This window comes from Phyllobates terribilis, unplaced genomic scaffold (genome assembly GCF_046119375.1).
Source record: "Phyllobates terribilis strain yellow unplaced genomic scaffold, ASM4611937v1 Scaffold_11__3_contigs__length_659146591, whole genome shotgun sequence".
Lineage (NCBI taxonomy): Eukaryota > Metazoa > Chordata > Amphibia > Anura > Dendrobatidae > Phyllobates > Phyllobates terribilis.
In genome coordinates this window covers 608,909,133-608,933,904 of record NW_027362771.1, presented here as the reverse complement: position 1 = coordinate 608,933,904, position 24,772 = coordinate 608,909,133, and the positions used below count along the sequence as shown (strand labels likewise).

The 24,772-nt window shown below is 36.8% G+C and overlaps 9 non-coding genes across 9 annotated transcripts; all 9 read left to right on the top strand.

The window, feature by feature from the left end:
• Nucleotides 1-2,243: 2,243 nt before the first annotated feature.
• TRNAL-AAG (transfer RNA leucine (anticodon AAG)) lies at nt 2,244-2,325 on the top strand. Its single transcript has one exon. It is a non-coding gene; the product is annotated as a tRNA-Leu (tRNA).
• A 1,378-nt stretch (nt 2,326-3,703) lies between these two features.
• On the top strand, nt 3,704-3,785 carry TRNAL-AAG (transfer RNA leucine (anticodon AAG)). Its single transcript has one exon. It is a non-coding gene; the product is annotated as a tRNA-Leu (tRNA).
• A 4,156-nt stretch (nt 3,786-7,941) lies between these two features.
• TRNAL-AAG (transfer RNA leucine (anticodon AAG)) lies at nt 7,942-8,023 on the top strand. Its single transcript has one exon. It is a non-coding gene; the product is annotated as a tRNA-Leu (tRNA).
• A 1,378-nt stretch (nt 8,024-9,401) lies between these two features.
• On the top strand, nt 9,402-9,483 carry TRNAL-AAG (transfer RNA leucine (anticodon AAG)). Its single transcript has one exon. It is a non-coding gene; the product is annotated as a tRNA-Leu (tRNA).
• Nucleotides 9,484-12,320: 2,837 nt separating this feature from the next.
• Nucleotides 12,321-12,402, top strand: TRNAL-AAG (transfer RNA leucine (anticodon AAG)). Its single transcript has one exon. It is a non-coding gene; the product is annotated as a tRNA-Leu (tRNA).
• Nucleotides 12,403-13,780: 1,378 nt separating this feature from the next.
• On the top strand, nt 13,781-13,862 carry TRNAL-AAG (transfer RNA leucine (anticodon AAG)). Its single transcript has one exon. It is a non-coding gene; the product is annotated as a tRNA-Leu (tRNA).
• Nucleotides 13,863-16,699: 2,837 nt separating this feature from the next.
• On the top strand, nt 16,700-16,781 carry TRNAL-AAG (transfer RNA leucine (anticodon AAG)). Its single transcript has one exon. It is a non-coding gene; the product is annotated as a tRNA-Leu (tRNA).
• Nucleotides 16,782-22,401: 5,620 nt separating this feature from the next.
• On the top strand, nt 22,402-22,483 carry TRNAL-AAG (transfer RNA leucine (anticodon AAG)). Its single transcript has one exon. It is a non-coding gene; the product is annotated as a tRNA-Leu (tRNA).
• A 1,376-nt stretch (nt 22,484-23,859) lies between these two features.
• Nucleotides 23,860-23,941, top strand: TRNAL-AAG (transfer RNA leucine (anticodon AAG)). Its single transcript has one exon. It is a non-coding gene; the product is annotated as a tRNA-Leu (tRNA).
• The last annotated feature ends 831 nt before the right edge of the window (nt 23,942-24,772 follow it).

Sequence of the window (24,772 nt, the reverse complement as noted above, 5' to 3'; positions counted from 1 at the left end):
GATGTTGAGAAGACTGAACTTTTAAATTCCTGTTTTGCTTCTGTGTTCTCTAAGAAAGCAAATGTAACATCAAGAGATCTTCACTGTGCTGTAGAAGAAAAGGAACATGTGAGCAAGTCATACGTATGAATACGGCATATGAATAGTCATGTTGGCTTTAGGCATCAGAATTAACTACATAATTTACCATCTATGTTACATCCATGTCAGTTCAATCAATGATCAACCATTCTCAAAATTTGCCAAAATCAATCTTGGTCAAAAGAAGTCTAACTGCTAGCTCATATCCCTGCTGCCTTTTTAGGATTATCAATACAGGATGAGCAGAGTGATTAGCAAACATAAACAGAGCCATGCTGCTTCTGCTGCTATCCAGTAAGTCAACCTATTGATGAACTCATAGCTACACTGCTCTGCACTGCTGTATAATGTCTTCCTTGCTGCTGCTTCTGATTATCTGTTACGTACAGGCAGGGGTGTAGGAATCCTTCATGTTTGAGTGTCCTGTATATGGGAGATCATAGCAAGTAATCTATACCACCTAATTCAGTGATATCTAAAAATTAGCGGATGAGCCAACAGAGGAAAGATTAGTTAAATATCTGGATACAAGTCATATGTTTTGTAAAATGGTGCCCCAGAGTCAATGTACAAACAAATCCCTGATAATTACGTTGCTCATACATAATAACATTTGTCTTTTTGTATTATTGGATATAAAATATTTTCTGCCACTTACATCAAAAGCAAACTTTTGATATAAATAACATTAAACATATGTAAGAGGTAGCTTGGCCGAGCAGTCTAAGGTGCTTGATTTAGGCTTCAGTCTCTCTGGAGTCTTGGGTTCAAATGCCACCGCCGCTATCATTTATTTGGATCTAATTTTTACCAAAAATTAGGAAACAGTTGAGGAAGTAAAGGGGATAGAGATTTTAGGAGGCAGCGGTAATTCTATCCTATACTTTTGAACTACAAAAGGTGGAAAACCTGTGAAAACTAAGATTTTAAGATTGGACTGTAGAAAAGCAGTTTTTAATGGATTCAGTAAAAAGGAAGGAAAAGTAGGATGTTCTTAAGGAAAGAAATGTCCAGGAAGGATGGGAGATTTTGCTAAATTAAATTCTCACTGCACAATCAGTAACAATCCCAAAAAGAAGGAAGAATGGAAAGCATTTATGGAGACCAGGATGGCTAAATACTGAACTTAAAAGCTTGCTAAAAAGGAACAAAGAAATGAATATCAAATGAAAAGAAGGGTTCATATCTAAAGAATATAATGCTGTCTGCATGGAAAGCTGGGCTAGCATTAGAAGAGCTAAAGCCAGTAATGAAGTGAGGCTTGCAAGAGAGACCAAAAGCAATAAGAAAGGATTTTGGAAGTAAGTCAAAAGTTAAAGAAAAGCCAAAGATGCTATAGGATTTTTAAAGGATGAAAAGGGTAAAGTGGTCAATAATGATGTAGAGAAGACTGAAGTTTTAAATTCCTGTTTTGCTTCTGTGTTCTCTAAGAAAGCAAATGTAACATCAAGTGATCTTCACTGTGCTGTAGAAGAAAAGGAACATGTGAGCAAGTCATACATAAGAATACGGCATATGAATAGTCATGTTGGCTTTAGGCATCAGAATTAATTACATAATTTACCATCTATGTTACATCGATGTCAGTTCAATCAATGATCAACGATTCTCAAAATTTGCCAAAATCAATCTTGGTCAAAAGAAGTCTAACTGCTAGCTCATATCCCTGCTGCCTTTTTAGGATTATCAATACAGGATGAGTAGAGTGATTAGCAAACATAACCAGAGCCATGCTGCTTCTGCTGCTTTCCAGTAAGTCACCCTAGTGATGGATTCATAGCTACACTGCTCTGCACTGCTGTATAATGTCTTCCTTGCTGCTGCTTCTGATTATCTGTTACGTACAGGCAGGGGTGTAGGAATCCTTCATGTTTGAGGGTCCTGTATATGGGAGATCATAGCAAGTAATCTATACCACCTAATTCAGTGATATCTAAAAATTAGCGGATGAGCCAACAGAGGAAAGATTAGTTAAATATTTGGATACAAGTCATATGTTTTGTAAAATGGTGCCCCACAGTCAATGTACAAACAAATCCCTGATAACTGCGTTGCTCATGCATAATAACATTTGTATTTTTGTCTAATTAGTTATACAATGTTTTCCGCAACTTATATCATTAGCAAATTTCTGATTTAAATAAGTTTGAACATCTGTATGAGGTAGCGTGGCCGAGCGGTCTAAGGCGCTAGATCAAGGCTCCAGTCTCTCTGGAGGCGTGGGTTCAAATCCCACCGCTGCCATTATTTATTTGGATCTAATTTTTACCAAAAATTAGGAATCAGTTGAAGAAGTATAGGGGGTTGAGAATTTAGGAGGCAGCAGTAATTTTATCCTATACTTTTGAACTACAAAAGGTGGAAAACCTGCGAAAACTGAGATTTTAAGATTGGACTGTAGAAAGGCAGTTTTTAATGGACTCAGTAAAAAGGAAGGAAAAATAGGATGTTCTAAAGGAAAGAAATGTCCAGGAAGGATGGGTATTTTGCTAAATTAAATTCTCACTGCACAATCAGTAACAATCCCGAAAAGAAGGAAGAATGGAAAGCATTTATGGAGACCAGGATGGCTGAATACTGAACTTAAAAGCTTGCTAAAAAGGAACAAAGAAATGAATATCTAATGAAAAGAAGGGTTCATATCTAAAGAAGAATATAATGCTGTCTGCAGGGAAAGGTAGGCTAGCGTTAGAAGAGCTAAAGCCAGTAATGAAGTGAGGCTTGCAAGAGAGACCAAAAGCAATAAGAAAGGATTTTGGAAGTAAGTCAAAAGTTAAAGAAAAGCCAAAGATGCTATAGGATTTTTAAAGGATGAAAAGGGTAAAGTGGTCAATAATGATGTTGAGAAGACTGAAGTTTTAAATTCCTGTTTTGCTTCTGTGTTCTCTAAGAAAGCAAATGTAACATCAAGTGATCTTCACTGTGCTGTAGAAGAAAAGGAACATGTGAGCAAGTCATACATAAGAATACGACATATGAATAGTCATGTTGGCTTTAGGCATCAGAATTAATTACATAATTTACCATCTATGTTACATCGATGTCAGTTCAATCAATGATCAACGATTCTCAAAATTTGCCAAAATCAATCTTGGTCAAAAGAAGTCTAACTGCTAGCTCATATCCCTGCTGCCTTTTTAGGATTATCAATACAGGATGAGTAGAGTGATTAGCAAACATAACCAGAGCCATGCTGCTTCTGCTGCTTTCCAGTAAGTCACCCTAGTGATGGATTCATAGCTACACTGCTCTGCACTGCTGTATAATGTCTTCCTTGCTGCTGCTTCTGATTATCTGTTACGTACAGGCAGGGGTGTAGGAATCCTTCATGTTTGAGGGTCCTGTATATGGGAGATCATAGCAAGTAATCTATACCACCTAATTCAGTGATATCTAAAAATTAGCGGATGAGCCAACAGAGGAAAGATTAGTTAAATATTTGGATACAAGTCATATGTTTTGTAAAATGGTGCCCCAGAGTCAATGTACAAACAAATCCCTGATAACTGCGTTGCTCATGCATAATAACATTTGTATTTTTGTCTAATTAGTTATACAATGTTTTCCGCAACTTATATCATTAGCAAATTTCTGATTTAAATAAGTTTGAACATCTGTATGAGGTAGTGTGGCCGAGCGGTCTAAGGCACTGGATTAAGGCTCCAGTCTCTCTGGAGGCGTGGGTTCAAATCTCACCGCTGCCATCATTTATTTGGATCTAATTTTTACTAAAAATTTGGAAGCAGTTGAGGAAGTATAGGGGGTTGAGAATTTAGGAGGCAGCGGTAATTTTATCTTATACTTTTGAACTACAAAAGGTGGAAAACCTGTGAAAACTAAGATTTTAAGATTGGACTGTAGAAAGGCAGTTTTTAATGGACTCAGTAAAAAGGAAGGAAAGGTAGAATGTTATAAAGGAAAGAAATGTCCAGGAAGGATGGGAGATTTTGCTAAATTAAATTCTCACTGCACAATCAGTAACAATCCCGAAAAGAAGGAAGAATTTATGAGACCAGGATGGCTAAATACTGAACTTAAAAGCTTGCTAAAAAGGAACAAAGAAATGAATATCAAATGAAAAGAAGGGTTCATATCTAAAGAATATAATGCTGTCTGCAGGGAACGCTGGGCTAGCATTAGAAGAGCAAAAGCCAGTAATGAAGTGAGGCTTGCAAGAGCCTTCCTTTTTGGCTTCTCTATTCTCTAAGAAAGCAAATGTAACATCAAGTGATCTTCACTGTGCTGTAGAAGAAAAGGAACATGTGAGCAAGTCATACGTATGAATACTGCATATGGATAGTCATGTTGGCTTTAGGCATCAGATTTAACTACATAATTTACCATCTATGTTACATCCATGTCAGTTCAATCAATGATCAACCATTCTCAAAATTTGCCAAAATCAATCTTGGTCAAAAGAAGTCTAACTGCTAGCTCATATCCCTGCTGCCTTTTTAGGATTATCAATACAGGATGAGTAGAGTGATTAGCAAATATAAACAGAGCCATGCTGCTTCTGCTGCTTTCCAGTAAGTCACCCTAGTGATGGATTCATAGCTACACTGCTCTGCACTGCTGTATGATATCTTCCTTGCTGCTGCTTCTGATTATCTGTTATGTACAGGCAGCGGTGTAGGAATCCTTCATGTTTGAGGGTCCTGTATATGGGAGATCATCGCAAGTAATCTATACCACCTAATTCAGTGATATCTAAAAATTAGCGGATGAGCCAACATAGGAAAGATTATTTAAATATCTGGATACAAGTCATATGTTTTTAAAAAGGTGTCCCAGAGTCAATGTACAAACAATTCCCTGATAATTACATTGCTGTTGCATAATAACATTTGTCTTTTTGTATTATTGGATATAAAATATTTTCTGCCACTTACATCAAAAGCAAACTTTTGATATAAATAACCTTAAACATATGTAAGAGGTAGCGTGGCCGAGTGGTCCAAGGTTCTGGATTTAGGCTCCAGTCTCTCTGGAGGTGTGTGTTGAAATCCAAAGACTGCTATTATTTATTTGGATCTAATTTTTACCAAAAATTAGGAAACGGTTGAGGAAGTAAAGGGAATTGAGAACTTAGGAGGCAGCGATCATGCTATCCTATAATTTTGAACTACAAAAGGAGGAAAACCTGCGAAAACTGAGATTTTAAGATTGGACTGTAGAAAGGCAGTTTTTAATGGACTCAGTAAAAAGGAAGGAAAGGTAGGATGTTCTAAAGGAAAGAAATGTCCAGGAAGGATGGGAGATTTTGCTAAATTTAATTCTCATTGCTCAATCAGTAACAATCCCGAAAAGAAGGAAGAATGGAAAGCATTTATTGAGACCAGGATGGCTGAATACTGAACTTAAAAGCTTGCTGAAAAGGAACAAAGAAATGAGTATCAAATGGAAAGAAGGGTTCATATCTAAAGAAGAATATAATGCTGTCTGCAGGGAAAGCTGTGCTAGCGTTAGAAGAGCTAAAGCCAGTAATGAATTGAGGCTTGCAAGAGAGACCAAAAGCAATAAGAAAGGATTTTGGAAGTAAGTCAAAAGTTAAAGAAAAGCCAAAGATGCTATAGGATTTTTAAAAGATGAAAAGGGTAATGTGGTCAATAATGATGTTGAGAAGACTGAACTTTTAAATTCCTGTTTTGCTTCTGTGTTCTCTAAGAAAGCAAATGTAACATCAAGTGATCTTCACTGTGCTGTAGAAGAAAAGGAACATGTGAGCAAGTCATACGTATGAGTACGGGATATGAATAGTCATGTTGGCTTTAGGCATCAGAATTAACTACATAATTTACCATCTATGTTACATCCATGTCAGTTCAATCAATGATCAACCATTCTCAAAAAAATTTGCCAAAATCAATCTTGGTCAAAAGAAGTCTAACTGCTAGCTCATATCCCTGCTGCCTTTTTAAGATTATCAATACAGGATGAGTAGAGTGATTAGAAAACATAAACAGAGCCATGCTGCTTCTGCTGCTTTCCAGTAAGTCACCCTAGTGATGGATTCATAGCTACACTGCTCTGCACTGCTGTATAATGTCTTCCTTGCTGCTGCTTCTGATTAACTGTTACGTACAGGCAGGGGTGTAGGAATCCTTCATGTTTGAGGGTCCTGTATATGGGAGATCATAGCAAGTAATCTATACCACCTAATTCAGTGATATCTAAAAATTAGCGGATGAGCCAACAGAGGAAAGATTAGTTAAATATCTGGAGACAAGTCATATGTTTTGCAAAATGGTGCCCCAGAGTCAATGTAAAAACAAATCCCTGATAACTACGTTGCTCATGCATAATAACATTTGTATTTTTTGTCTAATTAGATATACAATGTTTTCTGCCACTTATATCATTAGCAAATTTCTGATTTAAATAAGTTTGAACATCCGTTTGAGGTAGCGTGGCCGAGTGGTCTTAGGTGCTGGAGTAAGGCTCCAGTCTCTCTGGAGGCGTGGGTTCAAATCCCATTGCAGCCATTATTTATTTGGATATAATTTTTACCAAAAATTAGAAAACAGTTGAGGAAGTAAAGGGGATTGAGAATTTAGGAGGCAGCGTTAATTCTATCCTATACTTTTGAACTACAAAAGTGGAAAACCTGTGAAAACTAAGATTTTAAGATTGGACTGTAGAAAGGCAGTTTTTAATGGACTCAGTAAAAAGGAAGGAAAGGTAGAATGTTATAAAGGAAAGAAATGTCCAGGAAGGATGGGGGATTTTGCTAAATTAAATTCTCACTGCACAATCAGTAACAATCCCGAAAAGAAGGAAAAATGGAAAGCATTTATGGAGACCAGGATGGCTAAATACTGAAATGAAAAGCTTGCTAAAAAGGAACAAAGAAATGAATATCAAATGAAAAGAAGGGTTCATATCTAAAGAATATAATGCTGTCTGCAGGGAAAGCTGTGCTAGCTTTAGAAGAGCTAAAGCCAGTAATGAAGTGAGGCTTGCAAGAGAGACCAAAGGCAATAAGAAAGGTTTTTGGAAGTAAGTCAAAAGTTAAAGAAAAGCCAAAGATGCTATAGGATTTTTAAAGGATGAAAAGGGTAAAGTGGTCAATAATGATGTTGAGAAAACTGAACTTTTAAATTCCTATTTTGCTTCTGTGTTCTCTAAGAAAGCAAATGTAACATCAAGTGATCTTCACTGTGCTGTAGAAGAAAATGAACATGTGAGCAAGTCATACATAAGAATACGGCATATGAATAGTCATGTTGGCTTTAGGCATCAGAATTAATTACATAATTTACCATCTATGTTACAATGATGTCAGTTCAATCAGTTATCAACGATTCTCAAAATTTGCCAAAATCAATCTTGGTCAAATGAAGTCTAACTGCTAGCTCATATCCCTGCTGCCTTTTTAGGATTATCAATACAGGATGAGCAGAGTGATTAGCAAACATAAACAGAGCCATGCTGCTTCTGCTGCTTTCCAGTAAGTCACCCTAGTGATGAACTCATAGCTACACTGCTCTGCACTGCTGTATAATGTCTTCCTTGCTGCTGCTTCTGATTATCTGTTACGTACAGGCAGCGGTGTAGGAATCCTTCATGTTTGAGTGTCCTGTATGTGGGAGATCATAGCAAGTAATCTATACCACCTAATTCAGTGATATCTAAAAATTAGCGGTTGAGCCAACAGAGGAAAGATTAGTTAAATATCTGGATACAAGTCATATGTTTTGCAAAATGGTGCCCCAGAGTCAATGTACAAACAAATCCCTGATAATTGCGTTGCTCATGCATAATAACATTTGTATTTTTGTCTAATTAGTTATACAATGTTTTCCGCAACTTATATCATTAGCAAATTTCTGATTTAAATAAGTTTGAACATCTGTATGAGGTAGCGTGGCCGAGCGGTCTAAGGCGCTAGATCAAGGCTCCAGTCTCTCTGGAGGCGTGGGTTCAAATCCCACCGCTGCCATTATTTATTTGGATCTAATTTTTACCAAAAATTAGGAATCAGTTGAAGAAGTATAGGAGGTTGAGAATTTAGGAGGCAGCAGTAATTTTATCCTATACTTTTGAACTACAAAAGGTGGAAAACCTGCGAAAACTGAGATTTTAAGATTGGACTGTAGAAAGGCAGTTTTTAATGGACTCAGTAAAAAGGAAGGAAAAATAGGATGTTCTAAAGGAAAGAAATGTCCAGGAAGGATGGGTATTTTGCTAAATTAAATTCTCACTGCACAATCAGTAACAATCCCGAAAAGAAGGAAGAATGGAAAGCATTTATGGAGACCAGGATGGCTGAATACTGAACTTAAAAGCTTGCTAAAAAGGAACAAAGAAATGAATATCTAATGAAAAGAAGGGTTCATATCTAAAGAAGAATATAATGCTGTCTGCAGGGAAAGGTAGGCTAGCGTTAGAAGAGCTAAAGCCAGTAATGAAGTGAGGCTTGCAAGAGAGACCAAAAGCAATAAGAAAGGATTTTGGAAGTAAGTCAAAAGTTAAAGAAAAGCCAAAGATGCTATAGGATTTTTAAAGGATGAAAAGGGTAAAGTGGTCAATAATGATGTTGAGAAGACTGTACTTTTAAATTCCTGTTTTGCTTCTGTGTTCATTAAGAAAGCAAATGTAACATCAAGTGATCTTCACTGTGCTGTAGAAGAAAAGGAACATGTGAGCAAATCATACATAAGAATACAGCATATGAATAGTCATGTTGGCTTTAGGCATCAGAATTAATTACATAATTTACCATCTATGTTACATCGATGTCAGTTCAATCAATGATCAACGATTCTCAAAATTTGCCAAAATCAAACTTGGTCAAATGAAGTCTAACTGCTAGCTCATATCCCTGCTGCCTTTTTAGGATTATCAATACAGGATGAGCAGAGTGATTAGCAAACATAAACAGAGCCATGCTGCTTCTGCTGCTTTCCAGTAAGTCACCCTAGTGACGAACTCATTGCTACACTGCTCTGCACTGCTGTATAATGTCTTCCTTGCTGCTGCTTCTGATTATCTGTTACATACAGGCAGGGGTGTAGGAATCCTTCATTTTTGAGTGTCCTGTATGTGGGAGATCATAGCAAGTTATCTATACCACCTAATTCAGTGATATCTAAAAATTAGCAATTGAGCCAACAGAGGAAATATTAGTTAAATGTCTGGATACAAGTCATATGTTTTGCAAAATGGTGCCCCAGAGTCAATGTACAAACAAATCCCTAATAATTACGTTGCTCATGCATAATAACATTTGTATTTTTGTCTAATTAGATATACAATGTTTTCTGCCACTTATATCATTAGCAAATATATGATTTAAATAAGTTTGAACATCCGTATGAGGTAGCGTGGCCGAGCGGTCTAAGGCGCTGGATTAAGGCTCCAGTTTCTCTGGAGGCGTGGGTTCAAATCCCACCGCTGCCATTATTTATTTGGATCTAATTTTTACCAAAAATTAGGAAACAGTTGAGGAAGTAAAGGGGATTGAGAATTTAGGAGACAGCGGTAATTCTACCCTATACCTTTGAACTACAAAAGGTGGAAAACCTGCGAAAACTGAGATTTTAAGATTGGACTGTAGAAAGGCAGTTTTTAATGGACTCAGTAAAAAGGAAGGAAAGGTAGAATGTTATAAAGGAAAGAAATGTCCAGGAAGGATGGGAGATTTTGCTAAATTAAATTCTCACTGCACAATCAGTAACAATCCCGAAAAGAAGGAAGAATGGAAAGCATTTATGGAGACCAGGATGGCTGAATCCTGAACTTAAAAGCTTGATAAAAAGGAACAAAGAAATGAATATCAAATGAAAAGAAGGGTTCATATCTAAAGAAGAATATAATGCTGTCTGCAGGGAAAGGTGGGCTAGCGTTAGAAGAGCTAAAGCCAGTAATGAAGTGAGGCTTGCAAGAGAGACCAAAAGCAATAAGAAAGGATTTTGGAAGTAAGTCAAAAGTTAAAGAAAAGCCAAAGATGCTATAGGATTTTTAAAGGATGAAATGGGTAAAGTGGTCAATAATGATGTTGAGAAGACTGAACTTTTAAATTCCTGTTTTGCTTCTGTGTTCTCTAAGAAAGCAAATGTAACATCAAGAGATCTTCACTGTGCTGTAGAAGAAAAGGAACATGTGAGCAAGTCATACGTATGAATACGGCATATGAATAGTCATGTTGGCTTTAGGCATCAGAATTAACTACATAATTTACCATCTATGTTACATCCATGTCAGTTCAATCAATGATCAACCATTCTCAAAATTTGCCAAAATCAATCTTGGTCAAAAGAAGTCTAACTGCTAGCTCATATCCCTGCTGCCTTTTTAGGATTATCAATACAGGATGAGCAGAGTGATTAGCAAACATAAACAGAGCCATGCTGCTTCTGCTGCTATCCAGTAAGTCAACCTATTGATGAACTCATAGCTACACTGCTCTGCACTGCTGTATAATGTCTTCCTTGCTGCTGCTTCTGATTATCTGTTACGTACAGGCAGGGGTGTAGGAATCCTTCATGTTTGAGTGTCCTGTATATGGGAGATCATAGCAAGTAATCTATACCACCTAATTCAGTGATATCTAAAAATTAGCGGATGAGCCAACAGAGGAAAGATTAGTTAAATATCTGGATACAAGTCATATGTTTTGTAAAATGGTGCCCCAGAGTCAATGTACAAACAAATCCCTGATAATTACGTTGCTCATACATAATAACATTTGTCTTTTTGTATTATTGGATATAAAATATTTTCTGCCACTTACATCAAAAGCAAACTTTTGATATAAATAACATTAAACATATGTAAGAGGTAGCTTGGCCGAGCAGTCTAAGGTGCTGGATTTAGGCTTCAGTCTCTCTGGAGTCTTGGGTTCAAATGCCACCGCCGCTATCATTTATTTGGATCTAATTTTTACCAAAAATTAGGAAACAGTTGAGGAAGTAAAGGGGATAGAGATTTTAGGAGGCAGCGGTAATTCTATCCTATACTTTTGAACTACAAAAGGTGGAAAACCTGTGAAAACTAAGATTTTAAGATTGGACTGTAGAAAAGCAGTTTTTAATGGATTCAGTAAAAAGGAAGGAAAAGTAGGATGTTCTTAAGGAAAGAAATGTCCAGGAAGGATGGGAGATTTTGCTAAATTAAATTCTCACTGCACAATCAGTAACAATCCCAAAAAGAAGGAAGAATGGAAAGCATTTATGGAGACCAGGATGGCTAAATACTGAACTTAAAAGCTTGCTAAAAAGGAACAAAGAAATGAATATCAAATGAAAAGAAGGGTTCATATCTAAAGAATATAATGCTGTCTGCATGGAAAGCTGGGCTAGCATTAGAAGAGCTAAAGCCAGTAATGAAGTGAGGCTTGCAAGAGAGACCAAAAGCAATAAGAAAGGATTTTGGAAGTAAGTCAAAAGTTAAAGAAAAGCCAAAGATGCTATAGGATTTTTAAAGGATGAAAAGGGTAAAGTGGTCAATAATGATGTAGAGAAGACTGAAGTTTTAAATTCCTGTTTTGCTTCTGTGTTCTCTAAGAAAGCAAATGTAACATCAAGTGATCTTCACTGTGCTGTAGAAGAAAAGGAACATGTGAGCAAGTCATACATAAGAATACGGCATATGAATAGTCATGTTTGCTTTAGGCATCAGAATTAATTACATAATTTACCATCTATGTTACATCGATGTCAGTTCAATCAATGATCAACGATTCTCAAAATTTGCCAAAATCAATCTTGGTCAAAAGAAGTCTAACTGCTAGCTCATATCCCTGCTGCCTTTTTAGGATTATCAATACAGGATGAGTAGAGTGATTAGCAAACATAACCAGAGCCATGCTGCTTCTGCTGCTTTCCAGTAAGTCACCCTAGTGATGGATTCATAGCTACACTGCTCTGCACTGCTGTATAATGTCTTCCTTGCTGCTGCTTCTGATTATCTGTTACGTACAGGCAGGGGTGTAGGAATCCTTCATGTTTGAGGGTCCTGTATATGGGAGATCATAGCAAGTAATCTATACCACCTAATTCAGTGATATCTAAAAATTAGCGGATGAGCCAACAGAGGAAAGATTAGTTAAATATTTGGATACAAGTCATATGTTTTGTAAAATGGTGCCCCACAGTCAATGTACAAACAAATCCCTGATAACTGCGTTGCTCATGCATAATAACATTTGTATTTTTGTCTAATTAGTTATACAATGTTTTCCGCAACTTATATCATTAGCAAATTTCTGATTTAAATAAGTTTGAACATCTGTATGAGGTAGCGTGGCCGAGCGGTCTAAGGCGCTAGATCAAGGCTCCAGTCTCTCTGGAGGCGTGGGTTCAAATCCCACCGCTGCCATTATTTATTTGGATCTAATTTTTACCAAAAATTAGGAATCAGTTGAAGAAGTATAGGGGGTTGAGAATTTAGGAGGCAGCAGTAATTTTATCCTATACTTTTGAACTACAAAAGGTGGAAAACCTGCGAAAACTGAGATTTTAAGATTGGACTGTAGAAAGGCAGTTTTTAATGGACTCAGTAAAAAGGAAGGAAAAATAGGATGTTCTAAAGGAAAGAAATGTCCAGGAAGGATGGGTATTTTGCTAAATTAAATTCTCACTGCACAATCAGTAACAATCCCGAAAAGAAGGAAGAATGGAAAGCATTTATGGAGACCAGGATGGCTGAATACTGAACTTAAAAGCTTGCTAAAAAGGAACAAAGAAATGAATATCTAATGAAAAGAAGGGTTCATATCTAAAGAAGAATATAATGCTGTCTGCAGGGAAAGGTAGGCTAGCGTTAGAAGAGCTAAAGCCAGTAATGAAGTGAGGCTTGCAAGAGAGACCAAAAGCAATAAGAAAGGATTTTGGAAGTAAGTCAAAAGTTAAAGAAAAGCCAAAGATGCTATAGGATTTTTAAAGGATGAAAAGGGTAAAGTGGTCAATAATGATGTTGAGAAGACTGTACTTTTAAATTCCTGTTTTGCTTCTGTGTTCATTAAGAAAGCAAATGTAACATCAAGTGATCTTCACTGTGCTGTAGAAGAAAAGGAACATGTGAGCAAATCATACATAAGAATACAGCATATGAATAGTCATGTTGGCTTTAGGCATCAGAATTAATTACATAATTTACCATCTATGTTACATCGATGTCAGTTCAATCAATGATCAACGATTCTCAAAATTTGCCAAAATCAAACTTGGTCAAATGAAGTCTAACTGCTAGCTCATATCCCTGCTGCCTTTTTAGGATTATCAATACAGGATGAGCAGAGTGATTAGCAAACATAAACAGAGCCATGCTGCTTCTGCTGCTTTCCAGTAAGTCACCCTAGTGACGAACTCATTGCTACACTGCTCTGCACTGCTGTATAATGTCTTCCTTGCTGCTGCTTCTGATTATCTGTTACATACAGGCAGGGGTGTAGGAATCCTTCATTTTTGAGTGTCCTGTATGTGGGAGATCATAGCAAGTTATCTATACCACCTAATTCAGTGATATCTAAAAATTAGCAATTGAGCCAACAGAGGAAATATTAGTTAAATGTCTGGATACAAGTCATATGTTTTGCAAAATGGTGCCCCAGAGTCAATGTACAAACAAATCCCTAATAATTACGTTGCTCATGCATAATAACATTTGTATTTTTGTCTAATTAGATATACAATGTTTTCTGCCACTTATATCATTAGCAAATATATGATTTAAATAAGTTTGAACATCCGTATGAGGTAGCGTGGCCGAGCGGTCTAAGGCGCTGGATTAAGGCTCCAGTTTCTCTGGAGGCGTGGGTTCAAATCCCACCGCTGCCATTATTTATTTGGATCTAATTTTTACCAAAAATTAGGAAACAGTTGAGGAAGTAAAGGGGATTGAGAATTTAGGAGACAGCGGTAATTCTACCCTATACTTTTGAACTACAAAAGGTGGAAAACCTGCGAAAACTGAGATTTTAAGATTGGACTGTAGAAAGGCAGTTTTTAATGGACTCAGTAAAAAGGAAGGAAAGGTAGAATGTTATAAAGGAAAGAAATGTCCAGGAAGGATGGGAGATTTTGCTAAATTAAATTCTCACTGCACAATCAGTAACAATCCCGAAAAGAAGGAAGAATGGAAAGCATTTATGGAGACCAGGATGGCTGAATCCTGAACTTAAAAGCTTGATAAAAAGGAACAAAGAAATGAATATCAAATGAAAAGAAGGGTTCATATCTAAAGAAGAATATAATGCTGTCTGCAGGGAAAGGTGGGCTAGCGTTAGAAGAGCTAAAGCCAGTAATGAAGTGAGGCTTGCAAGAGAGACCAAAAGCAATAAGAAAGGATTTTGGAAGTAAGTCAAAAGTTAAAGAAAAGCCAAAGATGCTATAGGATTTTTAAAGGATGAAATGGGTAAAGTGGTCAATAATGATGTTGAGAAGACTGAACTTTTAAATTCCTGTTTTGCTTCTGTGTTCTCTAAGAAAGCAAATGTAACATCAAGAGATCTTCACTGTGCTGTAGAAGAAAAGGAACATGTGAGCAAGTCATACGTATGAATACGGCATATGAATAGTCATGTTGGCTTTAGGCATCAGAATTAACTACATAATTTACCATCTATGTTACTTCCATGTCAGTTCAATCAATGATCAACCATTCTCAAAATTTGCCAAAATCAATCTTGGTCAAAAGAAGTCTAACTGCTAGCTCATATCCCTGCTGCCTTTTTAGGATTATCAATACAGGATGAGCAGAGTGATTAGCAAACATAAACAGAGCCATGCTGCTTCTGCTGCTATCCAGTAAGTCAACCTATTGATGAACTCATAGCTACACTGCTCTGCACTGCTGTATAATGTCTTCCTTGCTGCTGCTTCTGATTATCTGTTACGTACAGGCAGGGGTGTAGGAATCCTTCATGTTTGAGTGTCCTGTATATGGGAGATCATAGCAAGTAATCTATACCACCTAATTCAGTGATATCTAAAAATTAGCGGATGAGCCAACAGAGGAAAGATTAGTTAAATATCTGGATACAAGTCATATGTTTTGTAAAATGGTGCCCCAGAGTCAATGTACAAACAAATCCCTGATAATTACGTTGCTCATACATAATAACATTTGTCTTTTTGTATTATTGGATATAAAATATTTTCTGCCACTTACATCAAAAGCAAACTTTTGATATAAATAACATTAAACATATGTAAGAGGTAGCTTGGCCGAGCAGTCTAAGGTGCTGGATTTAGGCTTCAGTCTCTCTGGAGTCTTGGGTTCAAATGCCACCGCCGCTATCATTTATTTGGATCTAATTTTTACCAAAAATTAGGAAACAGTTGAGGAAGTAAAGGGGATAGAGATTTTAGGAGGCAGCGGTAATTCTATCCTATACTTTTGAACTACAAAAGGTGGAAAACCTGTGAAAACTAAGATTTTAAGATTGGACTGTAGAAAAGCAGTTTTTAATGGATTCAGTAAAAAGGAAGGAAAAGTAGGATGTTCTTAAGGAAAGAAATGTCCAGGAAGGATGGGAGATTTTGCTAAATTAAATTCTCACTGCACAATCAGTAACAATCCCAAAAAGAAGGAAGAATGGAAAGCATTTATGGAGACCAGGATGGCTAAATACTGAACTTAAAAGCTTGCTAAAAAGGAACAAAGAAATGAATATCAAATGAAAAGAAGGGTTCATATCTAAAGAATATAATGCTGTCTGCATGGAAAGCTGGGCTAGCATTAGAAGAGCTAAAGCCAGTAATGAAGTGAGGCTTGCAAGAGAGACCAAAAGCAATAAGAAAGGATTTTGGAAGTAAGTCAAAAGTTAAAGAAAAGCCAAAGATGCTATAGGATTTTTAAAGGATGAAAAGGGTAAAGTGGTCAATAATGATGTAGAGAAGACTGAAGTTTTAAATTCCTGTTTTGCTTCTGTGTTCTCTAAGAAAGCAAATGTAACATCAAGTGATCTTCACTGTGCTGTAGAAGAAAAGGAACATGTGAGCAAGTCATACATAAGAATACGGCATATGAATAGTCATGTTGGCTTTAGGCATCAGAATTAATTACATAATTTACCATCTATGTTACATCGATGTCAGTTCAATCAATGATCAACGATTCTCAAAATTTGCCAAAATCAATCTTGGTCAAAAGAAGTCTAACTGCTAGCTCATATCCCTGCTGCCTTTTTAGGATTATCAATACAGGATGAGTAGAGTGATTAGCAAACATAACCAGAGCCATGCTGCTTCTGCTGCTTTCCAGTAAGTCACCCTAGTGATGGATTCATAGCTACACTGCTCTGCACTGCTGTATAATGTCTTCCTTGCTGCTGCTTCTGATTATCTGTTACGTACAGGCAGGGGTGTAGGAATCCTTCATGTTTGAGGGTCCTGTATATGGGAGATCATAGCAAGTAATCTATACCACCTAATTCAGTGATATCTAAAAATTAGCGGATGAGCCAACAGAGGAAAGATTAGTTAAATATTTGGATACAAGTCATATGTTTTGTAAAATGGTGCCCCAGAGTCAATGTACAAACAAATCCCTGATAACTGCGTTGCTCATGCATAATAACATTTGTATTTTTGTCTAATTAGTTATACAATGTTTTCCGCAACTTATATCATTAGCAAATTTCTGATTTAAATAAGTTTGAACATCTGTATGAGGTAGTGTGGCCGAGCGGTCTAAGGCACTGGATTAAGGCTCCAGTCTCTCTGGAGGCGTGGGTTCAAATCTCACCGCTGCCATCATTTATTTGGATCTAATTTTTACTAAAAATTTGGAAGCAGTTGAGGAAGTATAGGGGGTTGAGAATTTAGGAGGCAGCGGTAATTTTATCTTATACTTTTGAACTACAAAAGGTGGAAAACCTGTGAAAACTAAGATTTTAAGATTGGACTGTAGAAAGGCAGTTTTTAATGGACTCAGTAAAAAGGAAGGAAAGGTAGAATGTTATAAAGGAAAGAAATGTCCAGGAAGGATGGGAGATTTTGCTAAATTAAATTCTCACTGCACAATCAGTAACAATCCCGAAAAGAAGGAAGAATTTATGGAGACCAGGATGGCTAAATACTGAACTTAAAAGCTTGCTAAAAAGGAACAAAGAAATGAATATCAAATGAAAAGAAGGGTTCATATCTAAAGAATATAATGCTGTCTGCAGGGAAAGCTGGGCTAGCATTAGAAGAGCAAAAGCCAGTAATGAAGTGAGGCTTGCAAGAGCCTTCCTTTTTGGCTTCTCTATTCTCTAAGAAAGCAAATGTAACATCAAGTGATCTTCACTGTGCTGTAGAAGAAAAGGAACATGTGAGCAAGTCATACGTATGAATGCTGCATATGAATAGTCATGTTGGCTTTAGGCATCAGATTTAACTACATAATTTACCATCTATGTTACATCCATGTCAGTTCAATCAATGATCAACCATTCTCAAAATTTGCCAAAATCAATCTTGGTCAAAAGAAGTCTAACTGCTAGCTCATATCCCTGCTGCCTTTTTAGGATTATCAATACAGGATGAGTAGAGTGATTAGCAAATATAAACAGAGCCATGCTGCTTCTGCTGCTTTCCAGTAAGTCACCCTAGTGATGGATTCATAGCTACACTGCTCTGCACTGCTGTATGATATCTTCCTTGCTGCTGCTTCTGATTATCTGTTACGTACAGGCAGCGGTGTAGGAATCCTTCATGTTTGAGGGTCCTGTATATGGGAGATCATCGCAAGTAATCTATACCACCTAATTCAGTGATATCTAAAAATTAGCGGATGAGCCAACATAGGAAAGATTATTTAAATATCTGGATACAAGTCATATGTTTTTAAAAAGGTGTCCCAGAGTCAATGTACAAACAATTCCCTGATAATTACATTGCTGTTGCATAATAACATTTGTCTTTTTGTATTATTGGATATAAAATATTTTCTGCCACTTACATCAAAAGCAAACTTTTGATATAAATAACCTTAAACATATGTAAGAGGTAGCGTGGCCGAGTGGTCCAAGGTGCTGGATTTAGGCTCCAGTCTCTCTGGAGGTGTGTGTTGAAATCCAAAGACTGCTATTATTTATTTGGATCTAATTTTTACCAAAAATTAGGAAACGGTTGAGGAAGTAAAGGGAATTGAGAACTTAGGAGGCAGCGATCATGCTATCCTATAATTTTGAACTACAAAAGGAGGAAAACCTGCGAAAACTGAGATTTTAAGATTGGACTGTAGAAAGGCAGTTTTTAATGGACTCAGTAAAAAGGAAGGAAAGGTAGGATGTTCTAAAGGAAAGAAATGTCCAGGAAGGATGGGAGATTTTGCTAAATTTAATTCTCATTGCTCAATCAGTAACAATCCCGAAAAGAAGGAAGAATGGAAAGCATTTATTGAGACCAGGATGGCTGAATACTGAACTTAAAAGCTTGCTGAAAAGGAACAAACAAATGAGTATCAAATGGAAAGAAGGGTTCATATCTAAAGAAGAATATAATGCTGTCTGCAGGGAAAGCTGTGCTAGCGTTAGAAGAGCTAAAGCCAGTAATGAATTGAGGCTTGCAAGAGAGACCAAAAGCAATAAGAAAGGATTTTGGAAGTAAGTCAAAAGTTAAAGAAAAGCCAAAGATGCTATAGGATTTTTAAAAGATGAAAAGGGTAATGTGGTCAATAATGATGTTGAGAAGACTGAACTTTTAAATTCCTGTTTTGCTTCTGTGTTCTCTAAGAAAGCAAATGTAACATCAAGTGATCTTCACTGTGCTGTAGAAGAAAAGGAACATGTGAGCAAGTCATACGTATGAGTACGGGATATGAATAGTCATGTTGGCTTTAGGCATCAGAATTAACTACATAATTTACCATCTATGTTACATCCATGTCAGTTCAATCAATGATCAACCATTCTCAAAAAAATTTGCTAAAATCAATCTTGGTCAAAAGAAGTCTAACTGCTAGCTCATATCCCTGCTGCCTTTTTAAGATTATCAATACAGGATGAGTAGAGTGATTAGCAAACATAAACAGAGCCATGCTGCTTCTGCTGCTTTCCAGTAAGTCACCCTAGTGATGGATTCATAGCTACACTGCTCTGCACTGCTGTATAATGTCTTCCTTGCTGCTGCTTCTGATTAACTGTTACGTACAGGCAGGGGTGTAGGAATCCTTCATGTTTGAGGGTCCTGTATATGTGAGATCATAGCAAGTAATCTATACCACCTAATTCAGTGATATTTAAAAATTAGCGGATGAGCCAACAGAGGAAAGATTAGTTAAATATTTGGATACAAGTCATATGTTTTGTAAAATGGTGCCCCAGAGTCAATGTACAAACAAATCCCTGATAACTGCGTTGCTCATGCATAATAACATTTGTATTTTTGTCTAATTAGTTATACAATGTTTTCCGCAACTTATATCATTAGCAAATTTCTGATTTAAATAAGTTTGAACAACCGTATGAGGTAGTGTGGCCGAGCGGTCTAAGGCTCTGGATTAAGGCTGCAGTCTCTGTGGAGGCATGGGTTCAAATATCACCGCTGCCATTATTTATTTGGATCTAATTTTTACTAAAAATTTGGAAACAGTTGAGGAAGTATAGGGGGTTGAGAATTTAGGAGGCAGCGGTAATTTTATCCTATACTTTTGAACTACAAAAGGTGCAAAACCTGCGAAAACTGAGATTTTAAGATTGGACTGTCGAAAGGCAGTTTTTAATGGACTCAGTAAAAAGGAAGGAAAAGTAGGATGTTCTAAAGGAAAGAAATGTCCAGGAAGGATGGGAGATTTTGCTAAATTAAATTCTCACTGCACAATCAGTAACAATCCCAAAAAGAAGGAAGTATGGAAAGCATTTATGGAGACCAGGATGGCTGAATACTGAACTTAAAAGCTTGCTAAAAAGGAACAAAGAAATGAATATCAAATGAAAAGAAGGGTTCATATCTAAAGAAGAATATAATGCTGTCTGCAGGGAAAGGTGGGCTAGCGTTAGAAGAGCTAAAGCCAGTAATGAAGTGAGGCTTGCAAGAGAGACCAAAAGCAATAAGAAAGGATTTTGGAAGTAAGTCAAAAGTTAAAGAAAAGCCAAAGATGCTATAGGATTTTTAAAGGATGAAAAGGGTAAAGTGGTCAATAATGATGTTGAGAAGACTGAACTTTTAAATTCCTGTTTTGCTTCGGTGTTCTCTAAGAAAGCAAATGTAACATCAAGTGATCTTCACTGTGCTGTAGAAGAAAAGGAACATGTGAGCAAGTCATACATAAGAATACGGCATATGAATAGTCATGTTGGCTTTAGGCATCAGAATTAATTACATAATTTACCATCTATGTTACATCGATGTCAGTTCAATCAATGATCAACGATTCTCAAAATTTGCCAAAATCAATCTTGGTCAAATGAAGTCTAACTGCTAGCTCATATCCCTGCTGCCTTTTTAGGATTATCAATACAGGATGAGCAGAGTGATTAGCAAACATAAACAGAGCCATGCTGCTTCTGCTGCTTTCCAGTAAGTCACCTTAGTGACGAACTCATTGCTACACTGCTCTGCACTGCTGTATAATGTCTTCCTTGCTGCTGCTTCTGATTATCTGTTACGTACAGGCAGGGGTGTAGGAATCCTTCATGTTTGAGTGTCCTGTATGTGGGAGATCATAGCAAGTAATCTATACCACCTAATTCAGTGATATCTAAAAATTAGCGGTTGAGCCAACAGAGGAAAGATTAGTTAAATATCTGGATACAAGTCATATGTTTTGCAAAATGGTGCCCCAGAGTCAATGTACAAACAAATCCCTGAAAATTACGTTGCTCATGCATAATAACATTTGTATTTTTGTCTAATTAGATATATAATGTTTTCTGCCACTTATATCATTAGCAAATATCTTATTTAAATAAGATTATAATCCATAAGAGGTAGCGTGGCCGAGCAGTCTAAGTCTCTGGAGTAAAGCTCCAGCCTCTCTGTAGGCGTGGGTTCAAATCCCACCGCTGCCATTATTTATTTGGATCTAATTTTTACCAAAAATTAGGAAACAGTTGAGGAAGTAAAGGGGTTTGAGAATTTAGGAGACAGCTGTAATTTTATCCTATACTTTTGAACTACAAAAGGTGGAAAACCTGCGAAAACTGAGATTTTAAGATTGGACTGTAGAAAGGCAGTTTTTAATGGACTCAGTCAAAAGAAAGGAAAGGTAGAATGTTCTAAAGGAAAGAAATGTCCAGTAAGGATGGGAGGTTTTGATAAATTAAATTCTCACTGCACAATCAGTAACAATCCCGAAAAGAAGGAAGAATAGAAAGTATTTATGGAGACCAGGATGGCTGAATACTGAACTTAAAAGCTTGCTAAAAAGGAACAAAGAAATGAATATCAAGTGAAAAGAAGGGTTCATATCTAAAGAAGAATATAATGCTGTCTGCAGGGAAAGGTGGGCTAGCGTTAGAAGAGATAAAGCCAGTAATGAATTGAGGTTTGCAAGAGAGACCAAAAGCAATACGAAAGGATTTTGGAAGTAAGTCAAAAGTTAAAGAAAAGCCAAAGATGCTATAGGATTTTTAAAGGATGAAAAGGGTAAAGTGGTCAATAATGATGTTGAGAAGACTGAACTTTTAAATTCCTGTTTTGCTTCTGTGTTCTCTAAGAAAGCAAATGTAACATCAAGTGATCTTCACTGTGCTGTAGAAGAAAAGGAACATGTGAGCAAGTCATACGTATGAATACGGCATATGAATAGTCATGTTGGCTTTAGGCATCAGAATTAACTACATAATTTACCATCTATGTTACATCCATGTCAGTTCAATCAATGATCAACTATTCTCAAAATTTGCCAAAATCAATCTTGGTCAAAAGAAGTCTAACTGCTAGCTCATATCCCTGCTGCCTTTTTAGGATTATCAATACAGGATGAGCAGAGTGATTAGCAAACATAAACAGAGCCATGCTGCTTCTGCTGCTTTCCAGTAAGTCACCCTAGTGATGAATTCATAGCTACACTGCTCTGCTCTGCTGTATAATGTCTTCCTTGCTGCTGCTTCTGATTATCTGTTACGTCCAGGCAGGGGTGTAGGAATCCTTTATGTTTGAGGGTCCTGTATATGGGAGATCATAGCAAGTAATCTATACCACCTAATTCAGTGATATCTAAAAATTAGTGGATGAGCCAACAGAGGAAAGATTAGTTAAATATCTGGATACAAGTCATATGTTTTGTAAAATGGTGCCCCAGAGTCAATGTACAAACAAATCCCTGATAACTGCATTGCTCATGCATAATAACATTTGTATTTTTGTCTAGTTAGTTATACAATGTTTCCCGCAACTTATATCATTAGCAAATTTCTGATTTAAATAAGATTGAACATCTATATGAGGTAGCGTGGCCGAGCGGTCTAAGGCGCTGGATTAAGGCTCCAGTCTCTCTGGAGGTGTGGGTTCAAATCCCACTGCTGCCATTATTTCTTTGGATCTAATTTTTACCAAAAATTAGGAAACAGTTGAGGAAGTAAAGGGGATTGAGAATTTAGGAGACAGCGGTAATTCTATCCTATACTTTTGAACTACAAAAGGTGGAAAACCTGCGAAAACTGAGATTTTAAGATTGGACTGTAGAAAGGCAGTTTTTAATGGACTCAGTAAAATGGAAGGAAAGGTAGAATGTTCTAAAGGAAAGAAATGTCCAGGAAGGTTGGGAGGTTTTGATAAATTAAATTCTCACTGCACAATCAGTAACAATCCCGAAAAGAAGGAAGAATGGAAAGCATTTATGGAGACCAGGATGGCTGAATACTGAACTTAAAAGCTTGCTAAAAAGGAACAAAGAAATGAATATCAAGTGAAAAGAAGGGTTCATATCTAAAGAAGAATATAATGCTGTCTGCAGGGAAAGGTGGGCTAGCGTTAGAAGAGATAAAGCCAGTAATGAATTGAGGTTTGCAAGAGAGACCAAAAGCAATACGAAAGGATTTTGGAAGTAAGTCAAAAGTTAAAGAAAAGCCAAAGATGCTATAGGATTTTTAAAGGATGAAAAGGGTAAAGTGGTCAATAATGATGTTGAGAAGACTGAACTTTTATATTCCTGTTTTGCTTCTGTGTTCTCTAAGAAAGCAAATGTAACATCAAGTGATCTTCACTGTGCTGTAGAAGAAAAGGAACATGTGAGCAAGTCATACGTATGAATACGGCATATGAATAGTCATGTTGGCTTTAGGCATCAGAATTAACTACATAATTTACCATCTATGTTACATCCATGTCAGTTCAATCAATGATCAACCATTCTCAAAATTTGCCAAAATCAATCTTGGTCAAAAGAAGTCTAACTGCTAGCTCATATCCCTGCTGCCTTTTTAGGATTATCAATACAGGATGAGCAGAGTGATTAGCAAACATAAACAGAGCCATGCTGCTTCTGCTGTTTTCCAGTAAGTCACCCTAGTGATGAATTCATAGCTACACTGCTCTGCACTGCTGTATAATGTCTTCCTTGCTGCTTCTGATTATCTGTTACGTACAGGCAGGGGTGTAGGAATCCTTCAAGTTTGAGGGTCCTGTATATGGGAGATCATAGCAAGTAATCTATACCACCTAATTCAGTGATATCTAAAAATTAGTGGATGAGCCAACAGAGGAAAGATTAGTTAAATATCTGGATACAAGTCATATGTTTTGTAAAATGGTGCCCCAGAGTCAATGTACAAACAAATCCCTGATAACTGCATTGCTCATGCATAATAACATTTGTATTTTTGTCTAGTTAGTTATACAATGTTTCCCGCAACTTATATCATTAGCAAATTTCTGATTTAAATAAGATTGAACATCTATATGAGGTAGCGTGGCCGAGCGGTCTAAGGCGCTGGATTAAGGCTCCAGTCTCTCTGGAGGCGTGGGTTCAAATCCCACCGCTGCCATTATTTCTTTGGATCTAATTTTTACCAAAAATTAGGAAACAGTTGAGGAAGTAAAGGGGATTGAGAATTTAGGAGACAGCGGTAATTCTATCCTATACTTTTGAACTACAAAAGGTGGAAAACCTGCGAAAACTGAGATTTTAAGATTGGACTGTAGAAAGGCAGTTTTTAATGGACTCAGTAAAATGGAAGGAAAGGTAGAATGTTCTAAAGGAAAGAAATGTCCAGGAAGGATGGGAGGTTTTGATAAATTAAATTCTCACTGCTCAATCAGTAACAATCCCGAAAAGAAGGAAGAATGGAAAGCATTTATGGAGACCAGGATGGCTGAATACTGAACTTAAAAGCTTGCTAAAAAGGAACAAAGAAATGAATATCAAGTGAAAAGAAGGGTTCATTTCTAAAGAAGAATATAATGCTGTCTGCAGGAAAAGGTGGGCTAGCGTTAGAAGAGATAAAGCCAGTAATGAATTGAGGTTTGCAAGAGAGACCAAAAGCAATACGAAAGGATTTTGGAAGTAAGTCAAAAGTTAAAGAAAAGCCAAAGATGCTATAGGATTTTTAAAGGATGAAAAGGGTAAAGTGGTCAATAATGATGTTGAGAAGACTGAACTTTTAAATTCCTGTTTTGCTTCTGTGTTCTCTAAGAAAGCAAATGTAACATCAAGTGATCTTCACTGTGCTGTAGAAGAAAAGGAACATGTGAGCAAGTCATACGTATGAATACGGCATATGAATAGTCATGTTGGCTTTAGGCATCAGAATTAACTACATAATTTACCATCTATGTTACATCCATGTCAGTTCAATCAATGATCAACCATTCTCAAA